We start from the raw sequence: 12,432 nt of genomic DNA on the forward strand, positions 1-12,432 counted from the left end.
ATGACTCTAACTGAGGTCATGAAACAAATGGACCTAACAAACATCTACAAAACCTTTCACCGAAACGCAAAAGAATTTACCTTCTTCTCAGTACCTCATGGAACCTTCTCCAAAATAGACCATATAATTGGTCACAAAACAAGCCTCAACAGATACAAGAAGATTGAAATAATCCCTTGTATCCTATCTGACCACCATGAACTAAAGCTCAACCTCAACAACAACAGAAATAGCAAAAAGCCTATACACACATAGAAACTGAACAACTCACTACTCAATGACAGCTGGGTCAGGGAAGAAATAAATAAAATAATTAAAGTCTTCCTAGAATTCAATGAAAATGAAGGTACAACATACCCAAACTTATGAGACACAATGAAAGCAGTACTAAGAGGAAAGTTCATAGCACTAAGTTCCTTCAAGAAGAAATTCAAAACGTCTCATTCAACAAACTGAAAGCCCTAAAAAAAAAAAAAATAGAAGCAGACACGCTCAAGAGGAGTAGACAGCTGGAAATAATTAAACTCAGGGCTGAAATAATAAATTAGAAACAAATAAAGCAATTCAAAGAATCAATGACACAAGAGCTGGTTCTTTGAGAAAATCAACAAGATAGACAAGCCCTTAGCCACAGTAACTAAAAGGCAGAGAGAAACTATCCAAATAAGCAAAATCAGAAATGAAAAGGGGAACATAACAACAGACACTGAGGAAATCCAACGAATCATTCAGTCTTACTTCAAAAGCCTATATGCCACAAAATTTGAAAATGTAAATGAGATGGACAAGTTTCTTGATTGATTCCACTTAATAAAGCTGAGTCAAGACCAGGTAAATAAATTAAATGGTCCTATATCCCCTAAGGAAATAGAAGTTGTCATCAAAAGTCTCCCTTCCAAAAAAAGCCCAGGGCCAGATGGTTTCAGTGCAAAATTCTACCAGACCTTAAAAGAAGAGCTAACACCAATACTTTTCAAACTACTCCACAAAATAGAAACAGAAGGAACATTATCAAACTCATTCTATGAGGCCACAATCACCTTGATACATAAACTGCACAAAGACCCAACAAAGAAAGAGAACTTCAGACCGATCTCTCTTATGAACATTGACACAAAAATACTCAATAAAATACTCGCAAACCAAATCCAAGAACACATAAAATATATCATCTACTATAACCAAGTAGACTTCATTCCAGGTATGCAGAGCTGGGTCAATATATGGAAATCCATCAATGTAATCCACCATATTAACTCTTCCTCTGTTTGACCCTCTATTCATAATATGGTGAGTATTTTAATACAGTCTTGATTACCAGGGTTACTGATGGCTGGTAGCATCTCTCCTCGTGATGAAACCTGATGACAACACTGTGAGTGTTATTCTCCATTGCCTTCTCAGAGTGGTCCCAGAGTTCTCTTCAGACAAGGGCAAGTAAACTGCTTCTACTTTCTACTACCTATTTCCCTCAGGTATCTGCCTTCTCTTAATTTTCCTACCAATCTCCTTCTTGTTGAGCCAGACCTGTGCTTAAGGTCCAAATCAATGATGATCTTATCTGAGTCCTCTCTGGACATTCCTGGGGACAAGGGAGGGTGAGGGCTTCCTCTCCTCTTCTGTTCTAACTAGTCAGTTCTTACTGCACATGCTGGGGCTGACTATTGCAATGGAGCCTGACCTCACCCTCCCTTGCTTATGTGCATCCCCTAAGGAGTGTAGGTGTATTGTTATTGTTGTTATTATTATTATCATTATTATTATTGGTAGAACCTAGTATAGTGGTGGCTTCTAGTAGGCTTCTAAGTCTCCTGAAGAAACAGCATATATATCTTACCTTTTAATGATTTGGGGGAAAAACATTAGAGTTAAACTGACAGCTGCTTGGTTGCTTCAAATGAAATCTTGTTGGGGAAAAAAGGTAAAACAACTATAAACACAAGTACAGACCCACTTAGAGCTACAAGCACTTCAAGCCTTTGGAAGCAGGTTTGGTTCCACTGTTTTAGGAGCCACTTAATACTATAATTACTATAATCCCTGGGTGAGAAAAAAAAAAACAAAACAGTTAACTCTTGCATTTTCCATTGCCTATCTCTATAGGAGTAGCAGTGCTAATACTGACTAGGGCTGGAAAGGAAATCTCTTAGCTTTGGTCATTACCTCACACCATGCTCTTTCCTGAGATGAACAAACAACTGCAGGGGCCAGTTCAAATTGGGCTCCTTTTGTATGGCTTCATTTTCTAGTTTGTTTCACAAAAGTTCAGCGCACACTTCTTTTCTTGCTAAGTTACCAGGATGCTTCAGTTGGGAAAAATCATCTCTTCTTCCCTTAAATTGTTAGCACTGTATGTATGTGCATGTATAAATGACTTAATTTCATTGTATCATGGGCATTAAATTTACTTGTAAATAGGGAATACACATGTTAAGAAACCATTAGAAGAAAAAGAAATTACTATTAAAATTTACAGGCTGAATGTAGTAAATTATTTATGCCTGGCCATCTTCAACTGAAGTTCACTTTAAAAGGTCAGAATAGATGTTTCCCTATGTATCCAATAGCACAGGGTCACACAATTCTGAATGATGACACGTCTTATGAGCTGTTGTTTCACTAATAGAAAACCACTTGAAAATGGCCTTTAAATGTTCATCTAATGGTTTTAAAAATAAACAGTCAAGCCTACTCTCTACGCATGGAGAAATTACCCATAGCATTTGTGACTGTTACTTCATTTGCCCTCTGCCTGTTCGTGTCTGGAAGACAGAGTGGGGAGGGGGGGTGACTTAGCTACCAACACTGTTGTAGCAAGGGCTCCTCTACCCCTGCCATAAAAGGCATCAAAGTAAATACTGTAAAACTAAGGACAACAAACTGTTTAGGTGAGGTGCTGGGGATCCAGCCCATGAAACACAGTCATTGATTCCCGATTAAACTCTCAAGAAGGAAATCAAACAACTTATCCAATAGGTCTCCTTTCGAATTTTATGTCATGATGAAATTTGGCAAAAGTAAGAATTCTAAATGCCTTCATGAAGACGGTCTATAGTAAGGCTAAAACTGCAAAGCTGACAACCTAATGGTACATCTCACCTTTCTTGGCTTCCTGCCAGAGCCCAAGGCAGCTGTGGTCTGATCTCAGAGCTGCTCTGAGGTGTCACGTTCACTTTGGCTGGACTATCCTTACCGTTTTGGTCATTTTTGGAACTGTCACTGGGTACAGTGACTGGAATGCATGCCACTAGAAGCATTTTTTGCTTTAATGAGAAATCCCTCAGCTTTCTAGAGTGCTAATATCTTTGAAGATCTTTACCTGAAGCTGAGCTTGGTGGTGCATACTTTCAATCCCAGCACTCAGAGGCAAGTGAATCTTTGTGAGTTCAAAGCCAACCTGGTCTACATAGTGAGCTCCAGGTCAGCCAAGCTACAGAGTGTAACTTTGTCTCAAGTGAAACAAAATAGGCAAGCCCTTTTGCCCAAAGGGAATAAGACTATGTGGCTTCCTTGTGATGGGCAAAAAAGATCCAGCCAAGGAACGACAACCCAACTCCTTTTCAAACAGTGCATTTTCTAGCTCCTGGAGACTGGCTGATTGGGCTCCAACGGAGGAATCTAGCAAAGGAAAAATTACAACAAAGAAACAGATGGATAGAGGGAAAGATGGGATACAAAGAGAAAAAAAATGAGTATCTGGTAATAAATATCACTTTCAATAACTCACTGAACTCCGTTATTTGGCATTTCAGTGTTATAAAATATCCTGGATTTTAATTTCTAACAGATACTTCCTATGTCATTTATAATGTAACAAATATCCCCAGATGCCTCAGTGGTGACTAAGAGACTCTTTCTGATGTAGCCATATTTTATAAAATGTGCTACATTTTTGTAGACCCTCCAAACTGCTATTGAATTGATAATCTTGGTTTTGAAAACCCTCTTTAAGCTTCCTGTATCATCTTTCTCTTGCTTTTGCAGTCACTATACGGAAACCAACTCCCCCAACTGGACTGTCTTTTGCCCACAGTTTCTACTTACAGTTTCAATGCCCATAGCTCTCATTTGGTCTGCTCTATTTTCTGTGATTGAAAGAAATTTCTTTGGATTGGATAAAGTATCCTCAATATCTGAAAAACAATCAATGAACTATCAGTGTTCTGATTAAATGAGCATACCAAGAAAATGCAGCTAAATTCTAAAGATGTGGCTGTGAAATGCAATTAGTTACAGATGATAAGAATAAAGAAAAATGAGATATTTGAAAACAAAATATAACACCTGAATGGCTTTCTCTTTTTCCCCAAATAATGAGGACAGAGTGTCAGGGCTATCAGAGTGAATTGCTACTGGTTCCGATTTTGATTTTGGTGTTTTGAAGCAGGGTCTCCTTCTGTAACTTAGGCTAGTCTTAAACTGCACTGATCCTCCTAACTTGGCCTCCCGAGTGTTTGAATCGTAAATATGAGTCACTGTGGCTAGCTTCCAGGGGTTGTTGACTCATTTATTTGTTTAAATTGAACAAGTTATTTAATGTGCTTGAGCTCAGTTTCTTAGTCCATAGATTAGGGCTGCTTTGGCCTTCCCTGCATGGTTACTGGTGAACTTGATGCATTGATGAACATAAGAAAAAAACAACCTGAACATGGGAAGTTCAAGCTGGGCCAGTCTCATTCTAATACCTAAACCATGGTAAAAACACAATAAAAAAGAAAAATACACACCAATATCCCTTATGAACATAGGTCAAAAAAGTTCCATTAGATACTTGCAAACAGAATACAGACGTTCATGAAGATTATCCACCGTAATCAAGTTGGCTTTATCCTGAAATGCGGGGATCATTAAACATATACAAGTCAATAAATGTAATAAACTACATAAACAGAGACAAAGATCATATTATCTCAATAAATGCAAATAAAGGCCTTTAACAAAATTTAATATAGGTCATGATAAAAACCCTAGAAAATGCAGGTCTAGATAGAACATACCTGAACATAATGAAAGCTACATATGAGAAACCCACAGCTGACATCATCCTAAATGGAGAAAAGCTTGAAGAAATCCCACTGAAGTCAGGAAAAGACAAGGCTGCCCACCATCCGCACTCCTTTCTAACATTGTACTTAAAGTACTAACTAAAGCAATAAGGCAAGAAAAGGAAATTAAAGGGATACAAATAGGAAAAGAAATCAAACTTTCTCTATGATGTTATACTATACATTAGAGATCCCAAAATTCTGTCAGGAAAGTTCTAGAAATGACTAACAAATTCAGCAAAGTAGTAGAATATTCAATCAACCTACACAAATCAATAGCTTTTCTATACATCAATAAAGAATTTATAAGGAGATTATGGACACTCCCTCATTCAAACTAATCTCAAGAAAATAAAATATCCAGGAATAAGCTTAACCAAGGAAGGTATGGATTTCATCTCATGGAGCAGGACTTAAATCTAATCAGAAAATGCCTGGCTCTAAAGGGAACATATATACCACACCTCTAACTGCAGAGGGGGGTACAGAAAGAGGCTAAGAACCATGGATGGTGAATGCCTACATGGAAACATCTGGACACAGGAGGGTAACTGCACATATGAACTTACTTGTACAAACCCAGTGCCAGCTTGTGCCAGACAATATCTCAGCATGTAGAGAAGACTCCCACACAATCCCACCCTCAGCAAAAGAACAAATTACAGTTGTTAGCTACCAGGAGAGGGCAAGACAGTTCTCTGTAAGAGTATAGCCTCTGGTAAGCTGACCTGCCCCAGTGAAAGCTCACACATCCAGGATTATTTAGACAGTACAAACTGGTTTTGAAGAGTTTAAATTTTAAAATGACACAAAGTTGAATGGGTAGGGAAGTGGGGCAGGTCTGAGAAAAGTTGGGGTAAGGTGGGTGAATACAATTGAAACACTGTATAAAAGTTAAAAATAATCAAAAAACTGGATCATGCTCCTTATTATACAAAGCCTTCACTATGCACATGCATGAAGCAGCATAAAAACTCAGCAGAAACTGGCCATCTAACTGTTAGAACTATGAGTTAGAAAAACAAAAACATCTTTTCTTGGGCTCAATGGTTAAGGGCTCTTGTTGCTCTTGCAAAGGATCCCATGTCAGTTCCCAGCATCCACATAATGGATCAAAACTATCCCTGCATCCATCTGTAACATCAGTTCCAGGGGATCTGATGCCTTCTTCTGACCAGGTACACAGGTTGTACACACACATGATTACAGGTAAAACACTCATCACATAAAATAAAATAAATATTTAAAAAAATTAAAAATACATCTTTCCTCCATAAGTAAGCCAGTTTCAGCTATTTAGTTTTAGTAAAAAGGAAATGAACCAAGAAACCATTACTGCTGCTGTTTCCCTGTGCATTGTGAGTAATTTTTAGTAGTGAGAGAAGCAACTTCAACAAAACCCCTATTTCTCTTCTCTAGGGCTTAGAGTGGCAGGAAGATCAGGAGAGAAATAGGAATTCATGTCAATGGAAGAGGGTCAGGGTTAAGAACTGGGCTGTTGGCCTATTGCATGCTGGGAAGAAGCTGGGTCAGCCAGAGCTCAAGATGTCTAAGAAACACTAAATGTATGTGGGGGTGAGTAGAGGCAAGGTTAATTATGATCAATTACACATAGTTTTGTGTGGGAATTCACCACTAGATGGTCACTTAGTAGAGCAGAACCTAATGGACAGGTGACCTGTAAGAGCCCAAGTCTACACCTAAGGAAGGGCCCTAACTTGGAAAAGTCTCAAGAACATTTCCCTTATCTTTATAAAAAGGTTTCTACATGCAATGACTACAAATGAAAATATACATCTAAAAGCCATGCAGAACATAGAGCTGTGAGGCTGCCAACACACCAGAGTTCTGAAACCTCTCAGTGGGTAGGAATTAAAAAAGGTTTTTTGGTTTTTTTTTCCTTTTGGATGATGAATGCTTATGATATAATTATTCCCTGTGCCATTTTACATAAAATACAGGGTAAGTTCAGGTGAAGATTTTACAACTAACAGATATTGCTTTGATGTGTTAAAACTAAATAAAATATCCATAAGCAGGTGATGGCACACATCTGCACTCCAAGCTATTTGGAAAAATGAAATGGGAGAATACATGTTTAAGACCAGCTAAAACAACTTAGTAAGACCCTGACTCAGAGATCTCAGTGGTGCAATGCTTTTCTAGCATGCATGGATTTCTGGTTTAGTCTTTAGTACTACATAGAGAGGGGAGAAAGAAAGTGTGAAGAAGGACAGTGAAGATGAGAGAGAGGGAGGAGGGGAGGGCAGGGAAAGATGTAGAACAATTCACTATGGACTGAGGACTGATGAGTGACCCTTACTTGTCAGTCGCATTGCAAACACCCTTCTATGGTATCTATTCCAGCCACCTAATCTATTATAGAACAATCACACTGTATGTACTTGCAGAATGACCCAGTAAATTCACGTGAAGTTTCTGTAGCCAAATAAACTTCTAATGATGTTTACAGTAGCTTTTTTGTGATGATACATTTCATTTGAATGTGTCCTTATGGCATCCAGAAGAACATGAACATACTAGGAGGCTCCCGACTGCACAAGTAAACTCTTATATGTGACTGTGAGAAGTTAGCTAGACACCAAATATGAACACACTATAAGTCAGGAGATTCAATATCAGGAATTCAGAGAAAAAAAAAAATTCTCAGATTTGCCCTGTAGTGAAAAACTGCTAAATCTCCACTGTTTTCCCTGTGTATCTCCACATATGCATGAGATGACAGAAAGCTGAGCATTCTGCTGGTGAATATCAAATCCGAGGTTAAGACACAGACTGCAGAACCTCAGTATGTAGATTCCTGATGGTCTGACAGAAAGGCATGGGCTGGGCCACAGGGGGACTACTTGCAGCACCATCATGAGATTAACTTGCATGATGTTAAACACTGGCGATGGCTTAATGCCACATTACAAATATAAATATTTCTTAGCGTAGACCTGCACACACCCACATCCTCACACATTAATTCCACATTTTGAGGTTCTCTTTATGTAAGTGCTTGGCACAAACTAGGAGCTCAGCAAATTATTTTTTTAAGCTTTTAAAAGAACCTTTTATTTTTTTAATATGTACATTACAGGAAGCAAAACACAAGAATCCAAGAGCTAAATCACCCGGTCACAAGCAGCTCAGCTCAGTGTGGTCCTAGATCCTGCAAGCGTACATACACTTAGGTAATTAAGATTATACAGGAAGTACCATGCTTTCCCCCACATCATGACTGTTCACCAGCTAAAAACCCCACGCTACATGAGCATTTTGATAACCAAGAATACAGCATGCCATCTCAATCTGTCAGACAAAATTGTAATCCTGGCTTCCTTGGCTACAAAAAAGTCACAGGCGACAAAAATGGCAGCAGGCCTTTAGATAGATGCACTCGCGAGGTTACAATTCAATTCTGCATTCCCTCAGTGCTCAGCTTACAAGAAAACAAAGCAACATACCGCACTAAGTTCAGCATTCCTAGTTCATCATCAGATCTACATATTAACATGTGAGGAAGAGGCGTCCCCCCATCAATACATGTATTCCTATGGAGCAGCTCTCAGGATGCCAGTATCAACACAGCACTGCAGCTCTCGCCCTGTGAGCCTCCCTCTGCCCTCCAGTCAGCCTAGCAACAGGAATTAACTCACTCTCCAGACATGGCTTAACAATTCTGTGTTCAAGAGGAACCTTTTCTGTCAATTCTACCGTACTTTTAACCATGTGCTCTCCTTTAGGATGCTTACAATAAACAGAAGCATTTTACCAGAAATGCACATATGGACCCCTAGGTTCAGCTGCAAACCAGTCCTCTGGATGTGGTAAGAGGATTAACAAAGGCCACGCCCAGAAGACAGCCTGCCCAAAAGGCTAGCAGGGTATTTAGAGTGTTTTGCTACTTCTGACATCCTTTGGGCCCTGGGACCTACCCTTTAATACCTGGCAACATTAGCTGAAATGCAAACCTAAGCAATGGCTAGCCGACCTGGCCAACGGGAACTGTGCCTTTTTCTGAGCACTGTTCCCTCCCCTGCCCCCCCCCACAACAGCATCTGCTCAAAGACCAAGTTCCCCAGTGTGACCATTCCTATGAAATAACAAAACTACTTAAAGGTGATGTTAGCCTCTATTTTCATGTTGTGCATTCTGTACATGTATGAACTAGTGCATGTGAGCACGTGTGCCACTGCATCCATGTCAATCAGTTTTCTCCTATCATGTGGATCCTGGAGCTCAAACTCAGGTCACCAGCTTGGTGGCACACACCTTTACTGAGCCACCCTACCAGTCCATTCTGCACATTTTCTCACTGCTTTGAGACAGAGCCTATGTAGCCCTGGCTGGCCTGGCACTCAGATCCACCTTCCTCAGCCTAGAACTAAAGCCATACATTACGAAAGTCTATCATGTACTTAAAAGTGTTAAGGACTACATGCTTCCAACAAGTACTCTATTTCCCCAGTATCTGTACGGAGCAATGAATAAACTGCACACAGGACAAAGGCTTAGTCAGAAATGCTTCTGAACAGCAACGTTCTGCTCTAGACTCTTTTCCATTTCTCTCATGTCTTTGTGGGAATATTAACAATTTCAGTTCCTGTGTTTGTTTTTTCGAGACAGGGTTTCTCTGTGTAGCTTTGTCTGACCTAAGTTTTGTTTTGTTTTTCCTACAAACTTTAACACAATTTAAAAACATGTCTTTTCACTAACTTTGTTCCACATCAGCAGCCTCTTCGTCTAGGAAGAACAGGTGCTGCATACTTGGACTTGTCTGTTTTTTTGTATACACTATACACTGCAGAATAAGACGCACAGATATAAGGAGCAATGGCTAATCTTGCATTACCAAATTTACATTAGTATTAGGCCCTTCATACATTTCTTTCTTTCTCCCTCCCAAACGAGCGCAAGACTGTATTGCTCAGAGGCGGTTTATCATTCTATTTTCAAGAGACAGCACTTCACTCTGAGTTTAACAGAGAACAACCTACAACATGGATTATTTACTATGTCTACCTTTAACATACTTTGTGCACTTCTAAACACCTGCAAATTATTGCTTTTCCCATTTCTAATCAAATGGAGCTTTATAGTTTCATTTGAAATGTGGCCCATTGCAGAAGCAAAACTTTTAAGTTTCTACCAAATGAGTTTGTGTGACATTTTCCATAATGTAATAAGTATTGATTATACTCTCTGAGTTTGTGTGTGTGTGTGTAAGCATGGTGTATGCTTCCGAGTGTCGGTATCTCTATATTTTCCTAAGGCCACAGGAAAGGCAGTGTACTGCTCCATCATTCTCTACCGTATTCCTGTGGGGTGAGTTCTTCATTGAGTCTGGAGCTAAGATGGTAGCCCATAAGCCCTGGTGAATCTCCTACCTCCACCCTCCACAGAGAGTTACAGAAGCCCATCTCATTACCAGGATGCTGAGACCTGAACTCAGGTTCTCACATGCAGCAAGCAGTTTTATCCAGTGAGGCATCACCACAGCCTTGATGTTCTCTGCTTTATAACTCAAACATAGAAAAAGTTTCTTGCTGGCTTCAGTCCACCACTGTGCCTGTGCTACTGGTAGTTCTGGAACGTCAGCCTGGACGTTGACCTCAAAACGTACCTTACAGACTTCTCTTTCTTTAACTCACTTACCTAACCTCATGGTCCTGCCCCAGCTACTTGATAGGTTCCTATGTCTATAAGTGTGTGTTGCAGCCTCTAATTGCTTCCTTTTATGGCAAGCAAAGAGTACAAAGGAAAGAATAATTCTTATCCACTCTGATTAAAATTTTCCTGGTCTAGTTTATTTGTTTGAACCTGTAATCACATTATTAAAATTGAAGGTTAGTTGCACAAAGCTGTTCAGCAGAGAAGCATGCATTACTAAGAACAACAAACTGCACAACCTTATTATCTCAATAAAATAATGTATTCCAGTATAGTATAAGCATTTCATTCTATCAGTGGACACATACCCATGTGCACATATATTTGTAGGGAGGGGGTTCTGTGTATGTAGGCATATGTATGCATGTGCTTAAAGAGGGCAAAGGTTGACATACGATATTTTTCTTAGTCAACCTTCACTTCATGTATTCAGCCCAGGGTCTTTCATTTGAACACAGAACCTGGCAACCTGGATAGGTTGGCTAGACAGTGTGCTTTGGGAATCCTCAGTCTTTACCTCTAGAGTACTAGGTTTAACAGATGGATGGCCACAACTACCTAGCATCACAACACCCACATTTTTTGAGACTTGTTAAGCTAGTTTGTGTACTATTCATATGAGAACTTTCCCAGAATGCTTAGAGGGAGTGAGGGAATCATATTACCTTCACTTTATTGGTGAAGAAACAAGGGAATGGTTTTATTAAGATTCCCGAAAAAAAAAATATTCCCGGGCCATTGGCCATGAGTGTGGAGCTGGACTTGAACCCTTGGCTAATGTGATGCAGTCACACTGCTGCACTGTTTCCTGTGGCCCAAAGATGCTGATGCTGCAAAGACATTTCTTATAATGTTATCAGCTTATTTGGGGCCACAGAGAATCCACTGTCTAGCTGTAAGCAAAACCCTACAACATGGCCTACTGTGGATTCCTAACTTTGATTTTCTTAGTAAAGGAGCTTGAGATATTTTTATGCAAATGAACTCACTTGTAGGTTTGGAAGAAATTTCAGGCATATTAGTAACTGACTTCAACAAATCATTCAGTGATAATAACTGATAAGATATAGTTTCTTATAATTGCTTTTTCTTGCCTTGACTGACACTATAAATACTATCTTCATAAAGCATTTGCAAAATGTTAAATGACATAAAATTATGACACTTTGAAATAAGACTTAATGAAATGTTGCTCATTTTCCTCAAAACCACTAGGGTTCACAGCACAGGCAGGAAAACACATAGTCATTTTTGTTGTTTTTAGGAATGGGCAAAATTATTCACAGTCATAATTTAGGACCTTGTCTGCATTATATTCTGTATCCAAATGTTTATCTTACCTCCAAATTCATCAGGTACATATGTTTTAAGAACAATATTGCAGAAAATTGTTGGCAGTGATAATGGTTTGTTTCCCCCATTTCTTAGGGAGAAGTGTCGGTAGCCTGCTTGGAGGTCATCCAAAGGAAGGATCCTCTGGCTAATCAGCTTGTTGCTGTCACCATACACTGTAATTCCCAGGACATCTAGATCAGGTAGGATCACCTGCAATCAAAAAGGGGGGGGGGCATTTCCTTGATTTTTATAATAAGGCTTCCCAAAAACATGACCCCAGGAATCTGGACCAAATCATGATAAGAACAAACCAATGAGCCATTTGCATTCCTAAAGTATACAGCATAAGATTGGTGCCCAAGACACTGAGAAGGCA

The 12,432-nt window shown here is 39.4% G+C and overlaps 1 pseudogene; it reads right to left on the reverse strand.

Annotated features, from left to right (window-relative positions):
* Nucleotides 1-3,095: 3,095 nt before the first annotated feature.
* Nucleotides 3,096-12,432, reverse strand: part of LOC110566165 (1-phosphatidylinositol 4,5-bisphosphate phosphodiesterase beta-4-like) — a 43,308-nt pseudogene continuing 33,971 nt past the window's right edge.

The sequence above is a fragment of the Meriones unguiculatus genome, chromosome 4 (genome assembly GCF_030254825.1).
Source record: "Meriones unguiculatus strain TT.TT164.6M chromosome 4, Bangor_MerUng_6.1, whole genome shotgun sequence".
Lineage (NCBI taxonomy): Eukaryota > Metazoa > Chordata > Mammalia > Rodentia > Muridae > Meriones > Meriones unguiculatus.